At 36.7% G+C, this 23,614-nt stretch overlaps 2 protein-coding genes across 3 annotated transcripts in view; one reads left to right on the top strand and one right to left on the bottom strand.

The window, feature by feature from the left end:
- The window catches only part of edem2 (ER degradation enhancer, mannosidase alpha-like 2), a 49,757-nt gene extending 47,174 nt beyond the window's left edge, over nucleotides 1–2,583 (bottom strand). Inside the window, exon 1 of the mRNA XM_039735329.1 lies at nucleotides 2,561–2,583. The gene's annotated coding sequence lies outside the window, so the exon portion shown is untranslated. The remainder of the gene's footprint in view (nucleotides 1–2,560) is intronic.
- Nucleotides 2,584–3,068: 485 nt separating this feature from the next.
- Nucleotides 3,069–23,614, top strand: part of ndrg3b (ndrg family member 3b) — a 95,088-nt gene continuing 74,542 nt past the window's right edge. For both annotated transcript variants that reach the window (XM_039735333.1, XM_039735331.1), the window contains exon 1: nucleotides 3,069–3,216. The gene's annotated coding sequence lies outside the window, so the exon portion shown is untranslated. The remainder of the gene's footprint in view (nucleotides 3,217–23,614) is intronic.

The following is a 23,614-nucleotide window of genomic DNA, read 5'->3' as shown; positions in this document are numbered from 1 at the left end:
AGTACTGTATGTAAAATGCTATCTTTGAATATTAAAAGGAATGGATATCTCTACAGTTTAAATCTAAATGTTGAGGTACCATGGTCATATTTAGGAAATCTTAGCAGTGAATTAACCCTATTTTCGATTAATAAGAATTGTTGAGACGAGTGGCCACTCTATGTCAAAATTGACCCAGTGAATTTATATTTGATTTTAGAAAAACAAAAATCTTGATTTAAAAAAGATGGTTTAAGGTAAGTTTGTTATACCGAAATTGGCAACATGTTGCATATTGATTAGCACATGCAATTAAGAATTTTACTGTACTCCATACATGTGACAATACTGTGGCTTTTAAATTAAGACTTCATAGTTATGAGTTTCTCCTACAAGCTTAAGCAAAAACATTATATTTAAAATTGACATTTATTGAGATTATTGAAGTCAATTTTTAAAAAATACTGTCCAACAAAAAACAAATTAAAAGAATTGGGGACTATGCTAGTCAAAAAAGAGGCATTAAAGGGAGGTGGTATGATTTTCTACCACAAGATACCAAAATGCACAAAAGTTCAGAATATAAGGTCTAACCTCTTAAATGGAGCCCTGGGCTTTCCAGTAGACATCAAACTCAAAAAGGTCTGAATTAGACCTTGCCTTCAAAATGTAGGCCTTGACTAGGCTGAGGCCTAAATTTCTTATTAGGCTTCTTCTTCCACATAAAGACACAAAAAGGGATAAGCCTTAATTTAATAGAATTCTTAATCCTCTCTAAGGAAAATTTTCAAAAGGACCAGAAGAAACCATACCAAAAAACACATAATCAAAAATAATCCAACAAGGCAAAAAGAAAGGTAAAGGGAATGCCAAAAAGGCAACTCAGAGTCAACAAAACCTACTCCACAATTCCATCCATCCATCCATTATCCAACCCGCTGTATCCTAACTACAGGGTCAGATGGGTCTGCTGGAGCCAATCCCAGCCAACACAGAGCGCAAGGCAGGAAACAAACCCTGGGCAGGGTTGAATAAATAGGCAGAGGGTGGTCCTCCAACTGATCATTATGGCGGCCCTATAACCTGAGAATCTATTTTAAGGGGGCAGGGCATATAACTGTTATGAATCTGTTTTTTAGTAATACCTGTGTCTTTTATTAACACAAATCAGGTGTTTTTACAGGTGGGGGTTGATCTTGACTAGGAATCTGAAATTCTAGACCACAAATCTGTTATCTGTTTTTGAACTGATTAGTACTTTAATTGTAATATGTTTTGGGACAGTTCCACTGGCATTTTGGATGTTAATGGGTACTGCTATTTTGTGTATCCTGTTGTTAGCACAGCGACCCACATTGTTAGGCATATCTTGAAATCTCGGTAATGCAGCAACTGGTTAAAGGTATTGTGATTCAGACAGGGTCAAGACTGAGATTCAAAAGCTGTTTTTATTTCCATTTTGTTCATTTTTCATTACATTGATAGTGTTAATAATGTTTCTATGTCTGTATGTATCTACTGCTATGTTCTGTGTCTTGTGGGAGGATCCTGAGGAGGCAGGGCCACCTGCCTATCACCATCAAGAGACTGCCCTCAGCCGTATAAAGGCTAAGGTAACCCACAGTCCCTTGCTGTTCACTGAATGTCCTGGCATTGGTGAGTTTATTTGATTTTGATTTAATTTAATTTGCAATTTTGTGATTTTCTGGATTTTAACAATTTGCACTGTTTTTTCGACACTTTTCTTTGGGTTTTTGTATTAGGACATTGCTTTATAATTTCCTATTTCAGGCATCTTTTATTTTTTGTACTCTTCAGAGCTTCACTGTCAACAAGAACATTTTTTGTGATAAAATCATCTTTTTACTTATAAAGATTCAACAGTTGCTGTCTTGCTACTAGCCAGGGTTTGATGGATCCCCCCCTCTGGTGGCCATTTTGAGATACTTTTGAGACTCTTGTGCTTAAGAACCCCATGTTTACAACAAAAATGTCATTGTTCAAAGCACCTTGTCATCCAAATAAGCAGATAATAAAACCCATTTCCAAACTTATTTTTGTCAATTTCAAAACTCTTTTTCATCTGTAGTTCTTGTCTTTGACTTGTGTTTAGTTTTTGATCTGCACTTTGTGTGTATCATTATCCTACAGAGGGTGATTCATGAATTTTATTCAATTGTTTTGTGAGGAGCTACTCTGATCATTTGGAGGCTGTGTGTTACGATGTATAGATTGACTAAAAATGTGTTTTCAATTGATGTCACAAAATATTGGAACATTATTAACTATGTACACACCAAATGCAGTATCAAAATATATGACACATTAATTTCATTAGGCCTAAAATCTAACCTAATTGCTATTGTTTTCAAACCTATGGTAATATAACCGTGAGACCTCACTGTAACTGATCACTTGTTATTAGCAAAGTCTGAATGTGTTCTACTTTTGTGTAATTCTTGTGTGTCTTTGGGGTACTTATAGTATATTCCTTGAACTACTGTAAAAGTTCAAATTCCCCTTGAAAAAAATAACAGTCCACCTATCTATTTATAATATGTAAAGTGAACAGTGTTTTTACCTTTAGTCTCAGTCATCCTCGTCCTACAAACCAGGACCTTCGGCCTATGCTCAGGTAAAGTCTGCTCGTCTGTTAAATTGTCTTTTCAATAACACCAAACTCGGCCATTGCCCTTATCTGTACTGTAAGCAAGTTAAAGAATAAAATATTACAATATATATATATCAGACGTGAGGGTTAAGGTTCAAATTCTCAGTGAAAATACAGCTATGACATTCATTTAACCTACCTGTGCTATTTATTATTGATGTAAATAGTCCTCGAGATGGAGTTCAGTGTGTTGATATTTTAGTTATTTAGCCTTTATACTTCTAATTTCTTCACTATCAATGATAATAGAAATAGATAAAGACAGTAGGCATAGATGGCACATACATTACATTTTTTAACAAGTTTATTTCAGTGTTCCTTCACTTATTAAGTCCCAGCAGGCTTGCGCGATACGCGGACTCTGCTGCTTTAAATTAAAGGAAAGGGCGGTCCCAGCTCACCGGAGTTGCGCCCTGCAGTCCGACAGCTCGGAGTGTGATCGGTGAGGAGCCAGCAGCAGCTTTACAGACGCGTGGTGGAAAGAACGCTCGACAGAGGAAGTCGCCGACTCTCAGCTGGCATTTCGCTTGTTGTGACGAACCATACCATCGTCTTTTCATTATAAGGTACGCAGGACAGAATTCGATGTACATTTCGATAACAGGGTCGCTGAACTAAATTAATTCCCTCTTCTATAAAAATCGCGATGCATTTTAATTAAGTGTATTCATTGGACAATTTTCCATGTGCTCGGGAAAGGTGAATTATCTAAAAAAAAAACCTTATTTCGCAAAACATTCGGGAAACGCATCATTATCACCTAGTCTTTGAAATGCCTACGAGTAACGTGTGCTCATTATGGTTTGATCACAACGTCTGTGTATATAGTGTCGTATGTGTTGCGGGCACTTATTGTGGGTTATACAGGGTTTCCCAAGCCGCAATATTGTTTTCACCCGTCGCGCATCTTCCAGGACGCTGGAGGAGAAGGACGACGCCGGGCCCACGCCCCACACACGCACATCTCCCCTCCCACTCGCTCAAATTACAGCGCGTGCTCGCGCTCCTTTTTCCACTGTTGGGACGCGCGCTTACCTTTCACTTACCCGACAAGAAAGCAACTGGTGCGCGAGGCTCGTCACCGCGTATAGTTTATTTCAAGGTTTCGAGAGACTTCGTCATAGTAGACGCAGTAATAAATACTTTCCGACGCCGTGGTTCTTAACCTTTTTTGTTTTCTTTTTGCAATGGGTTGAAGCTGGGGTTGATCAGAATTTTTTTCCATGAAGAACCCAACCCGGCCGTAATGCACGAAAAACATCTTGTGCCGAACGATAAACATCAATCCTTGCTAACCTGGGAACTTTAAATTTACTGTTGAATACATGGTTATAATGAGTGTGAGATATTTAATTCCTGTAGCTGTCTACGCAGCACTTGGTGGCAAAATCCTTTTATTATTATTTTTTTAAGCCTACGCACTTACATGCTCCATGTATAACAAATAAGAGGATGTTGCTGTTTTCTAACTGAATAACAGATTCGTTGGTGTTTTTGATTTGATTAAAAGTGTTATTTTTTTACACAATCCATATCCACACAATATATTGGAGGCGTTTTGCTGCGTTCAGTTTTTGTTGTCGCCTTAATATCTCGTGTTATATTGATTGCGTATTAATATGTATTTGTCAATGCTAAGAGATCACGCAGACTGGGAGTGGATGCCAATCCAAAAAGTACTGGGTGCAAGGTGGGATGCAAACATTGATAGGGCGTGAGTCTCCATCCAGGCACGAATGTTCATTAAAGCACATTAATGTTTTTAAGAATATGGTCACGAGAACGCCCCCTAACGGTAATGTCAAGAAAACAACAAACTTGCTCTTTAAAAAATACAGCGTATATATTTTGTTTTTAATGAACAATGGCTACTACTGCATCCGCTTTGTAAGAACAAAGTGACAAACATCAAAAGAGAAAATAACTCCTTAAACCCAGTTTGTGTCTGGCTAATCGGTTTTGCATTTTAGATGGATAGCAAGCCAATGTTTCAGCCGCCCAATATGGTTCTTTTGTACCACTTTTTGTTTGGTTGTGCAAAATTGTAAAGGAAATGAACAAGGTATTGATTAGCCTAAACAGAATGCTGTTCGGGTCATCGGCATATCTGCAATGCCGGATTGTCAAAGTTTTGGGTAAAGTTGTGCGCTTGGTTTTATGTATTGAAAGTGGAGTGATATGATTTTTTTTTTTTTTATTATTATTAAAGGTATTCCATTAAGTCAGTCAGTCATTTTACAACCCGCTATATCCTAACACAGGGTCAATGGGTGTCTGCTGGAGTCAATCCCAGCCAACACATGGCGCAAGGCAGGAACAAATCCCAGGCAGGGCGCCAGCCCACTGCAGGACACACATACACACTAGGGACAATTTAGGATTGCCAATGCACCTGACCTGCATGTCTTTGGACTGTGGGAGGAAGGTGGAGCACCCGGAGGAAACCCACGCAGTCACTGGGAGAACATGCAAACTCCAAGCAGGACCTAGGAAGCGCACCCAGGTCCCTTTACTGCGAGGCAGCAGCGCTACCAGTGCGCCACCATGCCGCCCACTATTCCATTATGTTTTTCTGTTAAAAGTAAATTGTTGAGAGGGAAAAAATTGACAGTTGAAATAAATACAGTGGAACCTCGGTTCAACCGAAGCCATTTCCCCCATAGGATTGTATGTAAATACAATTAATCCGTTCCAGACCATGCGAACTGTATGTAAATATATATTTTTTTAAAGATTAAGCACAAATATAGTTAATTACACCATAGAATGCACAGTGTAATAGTAAACTAATGTAAAAACATTGAATAACACTAACACAAAACACCCAGGCTCCCTGCTCAGCTGCACGAGCAGGCTCTCTCTCTCTCTCTCTCTCTCTCTCTCAGCAGCACGCGCTCTCTCTCTGAACAGAGAGGAACATTTGAACAAATCCGAACTTTAATTTAAAAACAGGAGTTCATGCTAATAGCCTTACAGCCCGATCGCTGTACTGTACGGTAAACACTTTTTTGAAAATGAGTTTTAAGCACAGGGGAAAAAAAGGAACATTTGAAAAAAGAGAAAAGTAACATTGCAACAATTCACGCTACAAACTAAAAAATTAACTTTTGAAAAATCTGTAATACAAAAACTATAAACCACCAAGAAAACTAACCTTGCATGAGTCGAGTTCTGGCATGAAGTGAGGAGGAACTGGGTGGAGAGGAGGTTACAGTTTTGAGGGAGAGTCCGGCTCCGCGATGGAGGGGTGTTTTCTCTGTTGTGATTTTTTGGGTTTCTTTTGCAGGCAGGCAGGCACGCACGCGCAGGCAGGCACACACGTCTAACCGAGAACAATGCAACATGTGCGAAAATTGTCGGCGTGCACAAACCGAAAGGGAAACTGGCTTGTTCGTATACTAAGTGTGTGGTCATGAACCGAGGCAAAAGTTTGGCGAAATTTTTGGTCGTGAACCGAGTTGTACGAGTGTTGAAACACAATCCCTGCCAACGGAAGACGGCCAGGCATCCTGCAAACTATGCCACCTTGTGATTTACCCCAAACTCATGACACAAAGGCATAGACACAAGTTACACTTACTGTAATTTTAGTATATGGCCATTTTTAATTTTATTTTGTGATGTTCATAATCTAAATGATGTTACATATGTGAAGATGGTGTTTCCAGTTTCATGACAGATTTCACGTGCATGGTTTGCCTTGCAAAGTGTCATTGTATGCGATTGGCAGATGTATACTTTTCATATTTTTCTAAGAGGAATGTAGCAATGTAAACGCAAATTTCTAAATTAATAAACTGCCTACAAGCTTTTTGCCCATATGCCCTTTTTGATCTTTTACACTAAAGGCAATGTGGGTCTCCCATGTTGATATGTACACTTTGGAAATGTTTTTTTTATTTTTTTATTGAAGAAATAAATTCTGCATCCAGCTATTTCTTGAACAGTGAAATCAATGGGAGTGCTACTGGCATAGCCAAAATTAAGGGAACTAATTTAAAAACGGTGTTGAGAAGAAGTGCAACATTAGTGTTAAACTGCTGAGAAGGTTTTGTTTGTAGCCACATTAATATTACACTGCTGACCAGTGGAAAACAAACTGTACTGTAACTAGTGTGTAGTGCATGTGTTGATATGTAAATATTGTTAACCATACTTTTATGTAAACACCTCTCTCTCTCTGTTTATTTATATATAATCTATCCTAACCAAAATTAGAAAAATCAATTTCTTAAAGCTACTTGTGCAGTATAGAGTTGTGGTACTTATTTCTTGAAAATGAATACCTAGATGTACTGATATAACACTGAGCTGTATGTAGCCCCCTAATGTGAGAAATCCTCCTTTGTGCACCTCACTGGATACTTATTTGCACAATAAACTTTCTGGAAGTCATAATTGTGTAGTTTATAATAATTGGACTCTTGTCAAATCATTTAGAGTTTACTGGCTTGTGTTAAATCATATTTATTTTATAGTATAAACATATCAGTGGGAACTTTTGTACACGTATTCAAGTACTTGTGCTTTTGTTTACGTTCATACAAAATCCCCATCAGATTCAAAGCATTGTCCCAGTCACCATTCTGGGAGGTTGAAGGCCCCTTTTCTATAAAACCCTGTTCAGCCATGCGTAAAGAGCTACATGCTGCTGCCTGAGCAACCTTATTGATTTTATAATCATGTTCATTCTTTCATGAACGCAGATGCAGTCTGAAGGGAGCTATATCTAGGCTGTAGGTTGGATGAAGAAGAAATTCACAGATTCTGTTATCTCAAAGGAGAAACCGGCTGTATATGATCATGCATGATGCCATTTTTCCTGTTTTTTTTTTTTTTTTTGGAGAAGTATTGGTCTGGTTTCTCTGATTATATAATATATAATCAGACTTTTCTTTCTCTTGTTGTGCTTTTTTTCTTCATACAATGTGTTACTTTAATGAGCAAAAACTTTCCATTACCTCCTGGACTGCAGGCTACCACTTGTGGTTATCAGTGTCTCTCTGTTCCCATTGTTTAAGTGCTTTAACTATTGAGGAGTAGAAGTCTACTTCTCACTGTGTACTGTAGAATGTCCGTGATAAGGGGAATTGTCATTCTGGAATAGGGGAATGATATTTGCACCATAAGGTCCACCAGGTCCTATAAAGTGGCCTCTTTGGCTAATATCCATCAATAGAGCAATCATCTGACCTAATGCCTCCCATGAGATGACTGCCCATGTGAGTTAAACATCTCCTATCAGGTTTAATATTTTAGAATAAATGTGGGTTGAAAGCATCTTTTCATTTTTGCCTAATGTAAACCCATCTGGAATGGGTAGGAACATAGTGAAAGATAACTCCTCATACCATACTACATTTTTCTTTGTTCAAGGGTTAAGGTTTTGTGATCCTTGTATCAGTTTATTAAGCTTCTTGGATACAAGCAGTCTGAAGTGGGCTGGCGCTCTGCCCAGCGTTTGTTTCCTGCCTTGCGCCCTGTGTTGGCTGGGATTGGCTCCAGCAGACCCCTATGACCCTGTAGTTAGGATATAACGGGTTGGATGATGGATGGATGGATACAAGCAGTTTCAAAAAGAACACTCTGTGAGCTTCTCAAAATGGGAAGTCATGGCTAATGTTTCGTTTTTATATTAACTGATTGAAGTGCCGATGTAATTTCTGACTTTATACTTTTGTGGCATTTAACAACTATTCTGCAAAATGTCTATCTCTGCCTGCAAGCTTTGGTCTGCAACTGCTGTTTCTATTTATCTATTCCCTATTTTTTCACATATGCTGTCATTATTTTTGAGACTGTTTCCTTGACACATGAAATAAGTTTGCTGTTTAGGTTCTGGCTATTGGCTTCTTTGGAGCTCTCCAGTGCCTCATGTTGCTTTGAAAATACATATAAAAGTGGTATTTGTCACACCTTTACCAATTAGCAATATACAGTCATGCCCAAAAGTTTTGAAAATGACACAAATATTAATTTCCACAAAGTTGGCTGCTTCATTGTTTTTAAATCTTTTTGTCAGATGGTTTTATAGTATAATGAAATATAATTACAAGTATTTCATAAATTTCAAAGGCTTTTATTGACAATTACATTAAGTTTTTTTTAAACTGTAAGTAGCAACAGCTACAACAAAACAAACAATAATGAAATGTCACTTTACATTCCTTTTAATGAAACAGCACACTAACGCAACTGAACCTTATTTTGCAGTTCCATTAATCGGGTGGAATCCTCCATGATGTATATTGCATGCTGAGACTGCAGTAGGACAGTGAGTGCCCTACAGAATTGTAAGAGCTGTTACTAGTTTGATGCATCCTTCTGAGATGAAGGTTAACTTCAATTTTAGGGTCTAGGATATTTATTACAGCCTGAGCTGATGTATTCTCTGCCAAAAATAACTTTTTGTAGAGGTGAATAAGTTCAGCAAGGTACCCTGCTAATTCAAACCAGCTATTCCACCTGATGTTTCCTGCTTTGGGGGGGGTTCCTGGTAGGCTTCTTGAAGAAGGCAGACTTTACCCACATCACTGGTGATGCAACCTCACTAAAGTATTTATAGTGCTGCCAGGTCTCTCCCAGCAAACTGATGACACAACATAAGCAGGTTGAATGTACACTGTTAGGCATAACCCCTTTTAAAATTTCCTGGTATGCTTTCAGACAGTATGATGCATTATCTGTAACCACTGCTAAACTATCATTAAGATTCAGCTGGTTGTTGTGAAGGGACTGAAGTACTGCCTGTGAATGGTGAAAAACGTTGCAGCTCTCCATAAAGATAACATCTGCCAGAAAGTACTGGTCTTCAGTACCTGTAATTGTAATTATGTAAATTATTTCTAATGATTCTTAAACCTTAAATGTTTACAGATTGAAAACATGAATCATTACATCTGTAGCTTCATCTACTGCAATTCTTAAAATAATTAATTACAAAGCAAAAGCAAACTAATCTGCAAGATGCTAAATCTGGGAATTAAATAGAAAAAAAGAAAGCCATGCTTTTAAGGGTGCGTTGGCATCTGAGGAGAAGCCTGCTCTTCTGCCCAGGTTTGTAGGTTAATACCAGTTAAATATAATTTTGTGTACAATTAGAACTGCCTACAGCTAAATGTTTACTCTCCTCTCACTATTTTGAGAACACTGTGGTCTCGGCTATCAGTGGTTTCATCAACTACAACATAAATTTTATTGCCACAAAACGTTTGAAGAACAGTGTCCATGTGTTGTTCAAAGACATGGGGTAGATGAGTTTGATGAAGACTGTTCTCATTTTCTAACAGTGCGCCTCCTTGATTACAATGCTTAATAAAGAAAGAACACATCTTCATCATTTTTTCAAGTGGTATGTCTAACTCGCATGGCCACAAACTCCTTCACAAACTGGCGTCTTGCGTCTGACGATTTTATTTCCTCTATTGTTACCTGAAGGGGAACACTTTTTGATCTTAATCTCTCCTTGTTCTTAAGATGGGTTTTAGATTTGATGTGGTCATTGCAAGAATCTTTTCATGTCCAGTCTGTGGTATGCTGGCAAAACATGCAGAAAAGTTGTTGTCCAGATTCATAAAAGTCACCAGGATATTGTTGTGCCCTCAATTTTGCAGTTAAGCTCGTGTTTCTTAGTTTTTTCTATGTAATTAGTGTTTCTGATGCTGCTTACTTCGACATTTCTGTCTCATGTAGCTGGCTATTTCGCGTGCCTTTAATGAGAAAATATACAGAAAACATGTGCACAGAGGCACAACTGAATCTCTACAAAGAATTGCATTCGCTTCAAAAACAACAAACTAGAAAATCTGAATGATAGAACTACAGATAATTCAATTGTTTAATATATTGGAAAGTTTTGTAACCGTCACTCTTTCAGTGTCTAAATTCCACACATTTCAGTTTTTATGCATTAATTCCGTGTTTATCACAGAAATCACAGGGCACTAGTTTATGCAAAGAGTCAGTATTTGCAGTGTTGGCCTTTCTTTTTCAAGACCTCTGCAATTCACCCTGGCATGCTGTCAATCAACTTCTGGGCCAAATGCTGACTGATGGCAGCCCTTTCTTGCATAATCAGTTCTTGGAGTTTGTCATAATTTGTGAGTTTTTGTTTTTTTCTCCCACCTCTTGAGGATTGACCACAAGTTCTCAATGGGTTTAAGGTCTGGGGAGTTTCCTGGCCAAGGACTCAAAATTTCAGTGTTTTGTTTCCCAAGCCACTTGGTTATCACTTTTGCCTTATGGCACAATGCTACATCATGCTGGAAGAGGTACTGTTCATCACCAGACTGTTCTTGGATAGTTGGGAGAAGTTGCTCTTGGAGGATGTTTTGGTACCATTCTCTCTTCATGGCTGTGTTCTTAGGCAATGTCTGTGAGTGAGCCCACTGCCTTGGCTGAGAAGCAACCCCACACATGAATGGTTTGAGGTTGCTTTACTTTTGGCATGACACAGGACTGATGGTAGCACTCACCTTTTCTTTTCTGGACAATCTTATTCTGGATGCCCAAACAATCGGAAAGGGGATTCATCAGAGTAAATGACTTTACCTCCAGTCCTCTGCAGTCCAATCCCTGTACCTTTTGCAGAATATCAGTCTGTCCCTGATGTTTTTCTTGAGCAGGAGCGTTTTCTTTGCTGCTCTTCTTAATACCAGGCCATCCTCCAAAAGTCATCGCTTCACTGTGTGTGAAGATGCACTCACACCTGCCTGCTGCCATTCCTGAGCAAGCTGTGCACTGCTGGTGCCCTGATCCCGCAGTTGAATCAGCTTTAGGAGACGGTCCTAGCACTTGCTGGACTTTATTGGGCGCCCTGAAGCTGCCTTCACAACAATTTAATCTCTCTATTCGAACTCAGTCAGCATGACAGAGTGATCTCTAGTCTTGTCCTCATCAGCACTCTCACTTGTGTTAACAAGAGGATCACTGAAATTATGTCAGCAGGGCTGAAATGCAATGGAAATGTTGTTTTTTTTTTTTTTGTTTTTTTGGCAAAGAGGGACTTTGCAATTAATTGCAATTCACCTGATCACTCTTCATAACATTCTGGAGTATATGCATATTGCCATCATAAAAAATGAGGCAGTAAACTTTGTGAAAATTTATATTTGTGGCATTGTCAAAACCTTTGGCCACAACTGTGGTCAGGTAAAAATTCTGAATGGCCTTTGTCTCTGTACTGTATTGGTATTTGTGACTTGCTTATTTCAATGTTAAACTTCATTTTTTTGCAATTATTTTTTCTTTCCCCACCCCTGTGTATGAAATTCGAAAGTTTGTTTATTAAAACATGTTTGCTATTTTATCTATGTTGAAGTTTGACGTGTGCATTTTAACTTATTATACAAACCTATTATAATTATTGATTCTGTTAATGATTTATTGGTTGTGATGTTTATTGGTCTTAGGTGTTAAACTAATTTGGAAAAATTTAAATTAAACTGTGTGTTACTCCTTTCCTAGTGATTTTCTGTCTTAAGGCTATGTAAGCCACCTAAACCTGCTAGTGTGGTTTCATTTGGGTTTTCATACTACTTGCATTTTGTTTTAACCAGTTTTGACCAGACCTGAGTCTTATTGTGACCTTGTTGGTTCATTCATCTTGCAGCTTTAAACAAATAATTATGTGGCTATAACTTGGCATATTTAGCATGCAGACATGGTCAAAATGCTTAGTTGCTTTTTAACTACACATTAGAATAAGAAAGATATGTGGTTAAAGATATTATCGATGATGCCAAATGTGGCAATTTGAAGATCTCAAACAGCTGTACTTCTGGAGTTTTAATGCACTTCAGTCTGTAGATTTTATGAACAATGGAGCGATGAGTAAAAAAAAAACAAAAACGTAATGTGCTGCCTTGTTCATGAGAGACTTTGGAGGTGAATTGCAATCTAAAAAAGGCAAGTCTTTACAACAGTTGTATCCTAGTGAGCACCTCTAAAACTTAGGCTGTGGAGGTAGAATACCATGTCGGGCTCCAGTCCTGTCAACTAGGAACAAAAAGATCAGACTTGACACATGATCACCAAAACTGGTGAAGATTTCTCTAAGGAATGTTTCCAACATCTTGTTGAATTCATGCTTCGGAGATTCTAGAGGCATCTAAGAGTTGTATTGGATAGATAATAACTGAAAGCTATAGTTGGCAGGTTAGGTCTGTTTTTTGTTTTAGGTTTTTTTTGCACACAATAGGTTTTTTTCATATTTTTTTGTTAAGTTTAGGAATTTTTGGAATGTGTTAGCTCAGTGTTGACATGTCTGTCTTCTATGTCTTCTTATTTTCTTGTGATCTACTCTGTACCGTGCAAAGAGAACATTTTCAAACCAGACTTGGGTTATTTTTGTCTAGAGAAGTCTTTCTCTCCTGTCATACGAGTATATACACTTTCTTTTTTCACTCACTAATGGCCAGAATGCTCTGTTTGCCTTACGTAACTATTTAAGTTGCTGCTGAAGTATTTGTGTCTCCATTTTCAAGTTAAATGAAAGTGCTTGATGCATAATTAATAGTCCTGACAGTTTTTCAGTGGGAGTGTTTTTTTGGTGTGGGTTTTTCAGGTTAAAATTACAAAAAAAAAAAAACATTTAAAAATGTCATTCAAATTTGAGAATAACTGATTTCCCATTTAAAATCCTAGTATTTTGTTTTTAAATGTTTTAGCAGACTGACAACATGTGAACATTTTCCTGCATAAAGTACATATTCATATGTCTTTAATTTTCTTTGCTTATTATTCTTTGGAAAATACTATATAGTCTGGTTTCACATTTTAAAACGTATGTGTACAGGTTTTTAGTTTAATACATTTTACAGTAAGTTGTGTAGATCTTGCAAAGTGGTATAGAAAATGCAACAGAAAAAAATACAAGTAATGATAAAATATTGACTGAGGAAGAGAAAATATTACTACTGATGCCATGAAAATACTGCACTTTATTTCTTATATATTGAGCATTGTAGAGATGGGGAAAAAACAGTTGAACCTATTAAATATCTTATTGTTATTAGTCTAAGTGCCTGAAGCACTAAAATAAAATTTTTACATTAAAACCCAACATAAAATGAACGTCTTTGTTCAAATCTATTATTGTTATTGTGTGTTTTCTTTCTCTCTCCCTTTTTTTTTTATATACAGTCTTTGGAGAGAATCTATGTGGTGCTGCAAGAGAAAATTTCTGGTCCCAGCAGACCAAAGTTTGATAAATAAGTTATTGATTTATCAATCACTGCACTTTACTTGGTCCAGTATATTTAAGACTTCCAGGAGAGCTTTATGGCACCCTTTTTATTTTAACATGTTTTGATTACTTTTGTGTACACATATGGTTTAAAGTCTCCATTCTTATTTAATATAATGACAGTAAAATGTGTCTAATGAGTAATAACTTCGACTCAGTACTAGACCTTTCTTTATAATTAATTTGCCAATAACATTTTTTTAATATGACCATTTTGTTCAGAATATAATTTAAATCATTAATGTATTTTGGTAGTGTTTTTAATCTTTCAGTAAACTAGTAATTGGTCTGTCTTTATTGCATCTACTGTATTATAATATTTTTGCTTTGTGTATTTTACTTTTTCTTCTCCACAGTAAACCTAATGTTTCTGTTTCATATAATCAAAAGTTTGTCCAAAATTAAACAAATCCATTTTAAATGAGGAACATATTGAATCAAATTTAATAGTTAAGTCTGAGTACTCAAGGAAGAAAAGATGACTGCATTTTTACAATGGCAGTTAATACAATCTTTTAATTTTTGTGTTGGTTCTTATGTGTTCTGTATATAAGTTGACATGTGATGCCTGATCAGCAGCATTACCCTTCTGCTTTGTGTGACCTTGTAATCATTATTACTGCTGTGACATTGCTTTGTTAGTTAGGAGCAGCTGGCTTTTGCTGAATGGTTTGCCATTGGAGTAATATTCTAAAATTGTATTTGTAAGTACTGATGTGGAGTTTTCCATTTAGAAAACCATGCACATATAGATTCTGTTAATCTTATTTGTGTGCTCTCTGCTTGGTTTTATTCTATACTGAATATAGTTGTCTAGCATTTGTCTATTTAGCAAAATCAAATGGTGTGTGTGGGGGTTTTCCCCACCATTTTCTTCTAGTGTATGCAGTGTAGGGTATTAATCTTTGCGATTTGATTAGAATTTAAATAATCTGTAGGTCTGCAACCCTTAAATGAAGTTGTGAGGTTCTTATAGTTTTAATTTGGGATTCCTTCTCTTGAACGTTTATATATGATTTGCCATGGTACTTACTGAAGGCCGGTTATAGCAAATAGTTTTCATTATTCTACCCCTTGCCCTAGGTATACTTTCAGTGCCTTGCCTGTGAGAAAGTGAGTGTCACCTCCTGTTTGGTTTTATACTTTGCATCTTTGAAGGTGATTCTCTCAGTTTGCACCTTTACTCCTCTTTGGGCATCTCGCGCTTCCTCTTTTGTCAAATTACAAAAGCCAAACCGTCTAATTGGATTGCTGTGAGGGACTCGGGACACAGACCTACTTTTTTTATTATATATTATGTTTAGTTTATTTTATTTTTTTTTTTTTTGCAGTGTATACCTTGACTTTCTTTAGAGATTAGTCACAGATGTGTGCATTTCTCATTCACTTGTGCACAATGTGTTCTCGCACCCACAATTTCATTTCTTTGTCATTGGTTTTTCTTTCTTTCTTTCATTTTCTTTTTTTTATAATCAATATCAGCATTATGAAATTGTTGAAAAGTTGAATTGGTTGCTGCCATTTAGACTGCCTTGTTTTACACCTGTGTCATTTTGAAGTAAAATTAACATTACACACTAAAAAAAATGGCCATCATACAAATGTATCTATTTTTTTTTTTAAGTGTATATTTCTGGATTTTTAACTTCATTGCCTCCATGCAGAAAACATCTAATAGAATTGATTAAAGAATTTTTCTCCTTCATGATTTATTTCAAAATGTTACTTTTCTTTTGTTACAAAATGACTATGGTAGAAAAGGGCAGTAATCCGGTAGATGTAGTATTAAATTGAATTTAAAAATTACTGGAAAAAATTTGAGCACATTTAAACATAAAGTATAAATTTGTGTATGCAAAAGGAAACAAATGTGATTTTTATTTATTTTTTCCTCTGTTAGTGTGTATATGTTGAAAACTAATGTCTTTCTGTATGGGCTTGTATGTGAACTGTGTCTAATAAGTGAACATGCCCCTTTAACAATACTACCCACTACTAGTGCTGTGTAGTTCAAGCTGATTAAGTCAATGCATACAGGATAGGAAAAAACTGCCTTGTGCTGTGTTCACTTGGGGATGGAGGTTACCGCACTGTGAGTGAGTGAGGAAGCTGTGCTTCTTTTAGTTTAAGAGTGCTGAATTGCTCCTATCAAATCAATTATTTGAGTAGCAGAGCATTACCTAGCATTCTGATAGATAATAGGTGTGCTTCTGTGCACAAATCAGTAGAAGGGCTCAAAGGTAACTGCTGCCAGAGTGTGTATTATGAGTAATTGTTAGAGTGGCGTGAAACTTGTCAGTTGTTAGTTGGTATTAGGAGTAAAATAAAGCTTGTGGATTTCCTTTTTTTTTAAATCTGGGTAAAAGAAGTTTAAAAAAATAAATATATAAATATGTTACCGACCAGCTGCCATGCAAGGATGTGTTAGCTGGATGTGCATGTATCAGGAGTGTTATTACTGTAGAGCTAAAGGAAACTTAAGCATCTTGTTATCTGAGAGACCCAAATACAAATCCAGATGGGAGACTAATAGGCAGGGTTGGAAAATCCCCCAGGACCTATGACTGCTACAATTTGTCTTTTGTATGAAAATACATTAGAGCAGTGGTTCTCAACTGGAATAACCTTCAAGGGGAACTGCATGATGATTGAAAATAACAGCAACAGAGTTGAATCATTAAATATTGGGGAGCATAGTTCAACTCAATTACATTTGCACCAGTAATGGTTGAATGTGTTTTGAGGTTTTCTAGGGTGGTAAAAAAAAAAAAAAAAATCTACCGGACTCCCCACAAACACTCAGAAATTTGGGGTTTAGTGATTGATCTCATTTGTCTGTGCAGCACAATGCATTGCAGCTACTAAGCTATACTTCGAATGAGAACTGGCTGTTAGCAATGATCCAAAAAGAAAAAAGTGAAAAGGTGATATGCCTCACTACCATAAAGAAATTCAGCATCTTAGTATGGTGCCAAAGATTGGGCAGTCTCATGAATGGTAGGTTCTCTTCACACATGCTGCAGCTTCTACTTCGCTCAATTTTTAAAGCTTCACATGTGTTTGGGCAGGCCACCCTTCCACAGCATAAATAACTGTTGCCACAGTCCTACCCAATGCTTTTGTCTTTTCTAATGACTTGATTGTTTTATGTGGAAAGAAGATGTCTCTGCATTTCCACTTGTTAAATGCTGCTGTTGCTGATGGAAATTCACTTGTGCTGAATCCAGAGAATAATGAACTAGCTTCTATAATTATGTTATGATAAAATGTCTGCAGCAACTAATTCTGCATTTAATTTTTTTTTATTTAAGAAATAATCATTTTAGGCTTAATTTCAAAAGTTATCAAAATAACTGCAGTGACAAATTTTACTGGTTTGGAAGATGGGTAGATGGTAGTCACTGATTATTATTTATTCCAGAATGGTTAATTAGGAAATCTGGGCACTATGAAAAGTATTATTTAAAAAAAAAAAGTAAGGCTGTTTCTGACAGCTTATTAATTATGTATTACACTTTAAAAAGTGTAATAGCACTATCATCAAATAGGATTTTGTGAATAAATATAAGCTCAAAAACAAGGATGGTACAAGAAAGAAAATATCCTAGCTTGTGCATTGGAGCCCTTGTATATCCTCATGGATTAAAGGTTGAAAACCACTTTATTAAAGTGTATGAATATGAAAGTGATATTAACTATACAAAAATGTATTAACTGCAACAAGCCAGGAAAAAGTTGTCTGTGATGGAACAAAAGTAAAGATGTATGCTACATATTTGATAAGACATATTTAAGATTACATCATGTTGCATACAACTGCATTCTTTTGACAGATTTACTATTTTTTTTTGTTTTTTTTCAAAGTGCTATAGTGTTACTAAAATTCATTAAATTCCAATATTTTACTAGTAGTAGTAATCTGTTTTTATTTGAATAAATGATACCAGGATTGATACTTTAGAAACCCTAAAAAAGATTAGACATTTTCAGATAAATCGGCCAATTTTCATGAAAAAAGACTTGATTGGTAAATTGGCCAATAACGAAAGCTGTTTTCAGCCCTTGCTTTTGTAGGCTTTATGGTAATTTAGCTGCAGTGCTCCTTTACTCAAGTTATTATTTTTTGTGTATCCTATAGTGGAAACAAAGCAAGTTGAGGCTTGTTTAACAAGAGACCGAGAGACATTTGGAGTATTCGCTTTTACATTAAAGAAAGTGGAGTAATAAACTGAAAAATGGAATCGGAGCATTTGTCCTGTGCAGTTAGATAATGGCAAGAAAAGCTTCTTTAATGAATTCAGACCTTTTCATTTTGTCCTTTAAATTAAAACAGACACCATTTGAGTTTGGACAGCAAGCTTTTTTTAAGTGCAGCAGCTTACAAATTCAATTGGAAAAAGAAAAGATAAAGACTAAATTGAAATTGTTGCTTAGTTATAATAGTCTTGCTAGCTTAACTGCAAGATGTGACTTTTAAGCCTTGTTCACACGGGCGTTAAAATCGAGCGTTTTTTTGCGTTTGTAGCGTCCGGTGAGCGCGGATCAAGCGCCGAGTGTTTTCTACAGGTAGGAGTCAATGAGAGTGTTCACATGGGCTTTGGTGACGTGCGTTTGTCCGGCAGCGCGTTTATACGGCATCAAAAAAACGTTGCATGCAGCTTTTTCTTGGCGTTCAAAACCCAACGAACGCAAGGAAACCGCTTCTAGTTCGTTTTCTGCGCGTTTATTTTACGCTTCGGAGGACCGGATATATCCCAATATATCCCATGGTCCATATTGAAAGGAGGCACCTCAAATAAAACGACAAGGGCTTTCATATCCAGTTCCTGACACTGCCTCCACAGGTTAACACACAAACTACAATTTGGGCTGCAGGCTGGCGTTAGACAGAGACAAACGAATGCCGGTGTAGAAGTCAATCGATTGCCACCACAAAATGCAACATAAACGTCTAGGACGTTCAGAGCAAGTTCGTTTATCCAAAAACTTAACGCCCGTGTGAACAAGGCCTTACTTATAAACCTGTTAAGCATTTTACTTGTCGTCTTGATAAACAGTTTCTGAACATTTAATACACATGCGCCTTGTTTAAAGATATGTGCTGTGTTTATTAGTTGCTGTGTGTCATAAGTTTTGTTAAAGGGCAAATATTGCATTATTAAAATGGTGTATTTAAAATACCTCAAGAATTATGAATGTCTGGTTATTATGAGAAGTATTTTCTTTTCTTTTATGCCATTTGTATTATGGAAAAACATTTTTGTACATATTAGTATGTTATAAAGAAATGTTATTTTAGTACCATCTGATTACACAGGACCTTAGTGTAAATTGTTGTGTGTGTGCATTTTTTTTTTTTGGATAAAGGAAGAAGTAAAAAATTGGGCAATCGGGTAACATGAAATCGGTGATCAATTATCGGCCTTAAAAAAAGTAAGAAGTAAGAGAAACACTCCTGAATATTTTTGATAAAAAGATGTAAAATAGAAAGCAAGCAAGCAGGCAGGGATGACTCAAGTGCCTTCTGAGTAAATACCTCTAGGGTAATGGGAATTTGGAGCATGAATTTCACCCTGTAGCGCAAAAAAGTAGCTTCAATCATAACTGAATGTAATGCTTTCTTCTTTAATCTTGTACCATGCTAAAGTTTGGGTGAATTTTCATTAAAAGCAATATAAACTTATTATAAACTTTATAACAATATAAACTAACCACATAATTGTGGTTTAATTTACCATACAACATTGACTTTTACTGTCAGAACATTTGTGTGTGACATACAGTGAATTGAATGTCTTACCCATTTTAGAGAAAAAATACATGAAAAGGAAATCTTGTGAACTGTCTCTAATGTCTCAGTGCTTGAATTGGAACCAAGTTACTGGCAGTACTTTAGTTTAGTCAGCATCTTTCTTCTTCTTTCCCTTCATTATTACTTTTACAGGGCAACATATTAGTTGAACTTGGTCAGAGTGCTATGCTGCATTTTATTTCAAATGTTAAGTGCACATCATGCAAAAAAGGCAAGGAATGCTGGACATGACCAAACATTGGGAGTCCTCATTTTATATGGATGGTTCAGCACTTAGGTGGTGGGTGGAATTATTGCACCCCTTTGGAAGTTTTATGTTTTATTATTGTACCCCATTGAATCCCTGTGTGCTTTCATTTTTGCTTTTTGGCACTGGTCAGCAGAAACAGACTAAGATCTAAGATTAAAATTTATAAGTAACACCACCCCCCACCCCCAAATAATGGAACTTCTCTTTAGTCAAGGGGTTTTAGTTGATTGTAATATCTAGTAGTATTATAGCATCTGGAAGGTCCTCAGTATTGTGGTCCTGTGGTATTGTGAGCAGGTTGTCAATATGATTTTGTAAGAAAAAGACTAATGAGGGAGGCCACTAAGATATGTGGTAACACTGGAGTTACAAGCTACAGTGTCAAGTTGAGGTTGGAGAGATTGTGCTTCACCAGTTGCAGCTTAATGGCCAGGAGAAAGCCACTCTGGTATGTGTGTGTGTGGTTTTTTTTAAAAAAAAAAAAAAAAAACACTTGATGACTTGGGTAGAAATTTCCAGAAGGCATATGGGAACCTATGAAATTAGCCGGAAGAAGGTTTGAGGCCTGAAACCAAAATTTAGTTTTTTGGCAATTGAGCTAAACACCATGATTAGTGGAAGCAGATTATCAAAAACACAATCCATACCATGGTCCAAGGAGGTGGCAGTATCATACTGTGGAAATGGCTTTCTGTAGCAGGTCCTGTTACGACTTTTGAGGCTAAAGAATAAAATGCAGTAAAATACAGGTAAATCCTTGGCAAAAAATGACTGCAGTCTGCAGGAAATCTCTGTCTGTGCTGCAAAAGGTGCATTTACTAAAGAATGATTGAAATCGTTAGTACGTCTGCAGTAATTTTATTTTGTGTGTTTTATATTTGTAATTTAGATCACTGCAGAGATCTGTTTGAACTTTTAACATTCATCTTTCTGTTGATCAATGTCAAAAAAGCCAAGTTGAATCCACTGTGATTCAATACTATATAACAATAGAAAGTGAAAACTTCAAAGGGGGTGAACACCGTTTATTGAAAATGTATATGATCCTATAGTTTTTGTTACTAATAAATTGGGCATGATTATTGCTTGAAGTGCCTTGGTATGGATGTAGTGCAGTATATTCAACATATTAGTGATACGGGTTTTGTGAAGGCTAAAATAGTCAGTCATCAGTCAGTCATTTTCTAACCCGCTATATATCCTAATAAAAGGTCACGGGGGGTCTGCTGGGTCCAGTCCCAGCCAGCACAGGGGGCACACACACACACACACACACACACACTAGGGACAACTTTAGGATCGCCAATGCACCTAACCTGCATGTTTTTGGACTGTGGGAGGAAACTGGAGGAAACCCACACAGACACAGGGAGAACATGCAAAGCCCATGCAGGGAGGACCTGGGAAGCAAACCCGGGTCTCCTAACTGCGAGGCAGCAGCGCTACCCACTGTGCCAACGTGCTGCCCAAGGCTAAAATAACTACAAATTACTTGGAATTTTTTTTTGTTTTTACTTTTTCACTGAGGTGGACTAGTGTCTGTACCACCCAGGGCTGCTTATGGCTTGTTCCTGATTTATGTACATATCCTATTTTTAACAGTGAACTTCTTTACTTTTTAAATCTCGTTTTTGGGCATCCCTGATTATTTTATTTGTAGTTGGGATGAAGCTGGGGATTTTTTTTTTAATGCAACTGTTAGTTTTTATGTATGATTTAAATGTTTTCATTAACTTGCCTGTTCCACAATAACTTTTAAGGGAGGATTGGTGATCTATTTTTGTTTCTCTCTTTCCGGTGAGAGTTGCTATGGCAACAAGCCTAGTAGCATATTCCAGGATTCCCTTTTTCCTTTCTTTCCCCAGCAACAGATTCTGGCTTATCCTTGGGGATCCTCCAGTGCTCCCAGATGAACTGGGGACATATTAAATCCCTTTGTGTTTGTCTTTTTTTTTTTTCCTTCTTCCAACCAAGCTATGAGAATTGCCGCTCCAATGGTACATTCTGTTAATGCAAACAAAAAGCAGCTCTGCTCCATGGCTTTTTCAGATTACTAGACTCTGTATCTCTTATCAAAATTACACTCTGCAATTTAGGTAAGAAATGGTGCTGCTTCTACTTTAATTAGTAAGATTGGTAATGAACTATGTGTATGGACATAAATGACAAAGGGGAAGGCTAGAGTTTTGGTTGAGGTGTTTTGAGTAAAGGATTAAGGATGTTTTAAAATCTGAATTGACATTGCATTGTATGGAAGCATTTCATTCAATAATACTGGTCATTCTACAGCATTGTTGTTTAAATTTGGGCCAAGAGGGTGGCTGCAGGTCATTGCTATAATCCATTTCTTAATGGCAGCGTTGCTGTTAAACAAACTCCTCCTTTAAAGTTACAACTTGAAATTCAGAAAGATGACTATTGCTGCTATAATGTGTATTGGTATGGTGCTTTTTTCCCGTTGTAATACACCTTTTAGAAGACTGTTAATTTGTTTTAATGATTTGATCTTAGCCATTAGTCCTAACTAATAATAATAATTCTTTACATTTATATACTGCTTTTTGACACTACTCAAATCGCTCCATGCAGGAAAGACCCATGACGTGAACTAATGATCTTCTTACTGCAAGGCAGTACCAGGCACTACCACTAACAACAGCTAATCCTCTATATTGGTGCCTTTTTCATGTATGGATATAATGATCATTTAGTAGATGCTTGCAGTATTATTGTTTGAGAACAAGGATGAGTTGAGGGATTAAGAGGTTCAAATTCTACTGATCTCTGTATTATGTAAAAAAAAATCTTGGGACGAGATGTGACCTTCTTGGAAAGACACTTTAAAGTCCCACGAGAACAACCAATTTAAAACAAGATCACGGACATCTAACCTCTCAGTTGTTGGAATGCTTTTGGCAGACGCACTTCATGTGCTCTCAGCTCTTAAAAAGTTTATACGTTCTAGATGGCATGTCAAAGACTAAGCGAAGATGAAAGAGCAGCACATCAAAAAGAGACCCAAAAGCGTTGGAGGGAAAAGAAGGCAAAAAAGAACAATAATAATCTATGTGCAAATTTGGAAAATAAGTAAGTAATCAGCCCGGACCAAGTGGAATTGAAAACCTCGTAGGTCCAATCGGGGTCAGCAATAAGACTTCATAAAGACATTAAAAACATTGGTGCGATACACATGCAGAGCAGGTTAGAGAATATGAAAGTAGTAAAATTCGAAAGCATCAAAAAAAAAAAAAGTAAAGATCGCATTAGCACAAACAAACGAAAATGATTACTCGGTGAAATAACAGAACAACAAAAAGAGATCAAATATATGGACATAGGTGAGATGTCTGAAGTATGTAGATATTATAAGGCTTTAAAGCTTAAGTTAAAGACTTGAAGATCATCTAATTCATGTTGCCACCCAATGAAGAGGCGTATCCGTGAGAATTTAAAGATTTGTTGTTAGGTGAAAGTGAAATCCACAAACCCTATCCGATTTAGATTTACACAATAATGGACCATACACTATGAGAATCTGTGGTCCCGCAACAATTAAAGCTACAACAAGTTTAATTTCGAAGAAACCACAATTTGGTCAGGTGTATATTTATGATCATGGAGAAGCGATGCAACATAGAATCAAAAGAGTATGTAACA

Source organism: Polypterus senegalus, chromosome 14, assembly GCF_016835505.1.
Source record: "Polypterus senegalus isolate Bchr_013 chromosome 14, ASM1683550v1, whole genome shotgun sequence".
Taxonomy (NCBI): domain Eukaryota; kingdom Metazoa; phylum Chordata; class Cladistia; order Polypteriformes; family Polypteridae; genus Polypterus; species Polypterus senegalus.
This window is presented reverse-complemented; position numbering and strand designations above follow the sequence as displayed.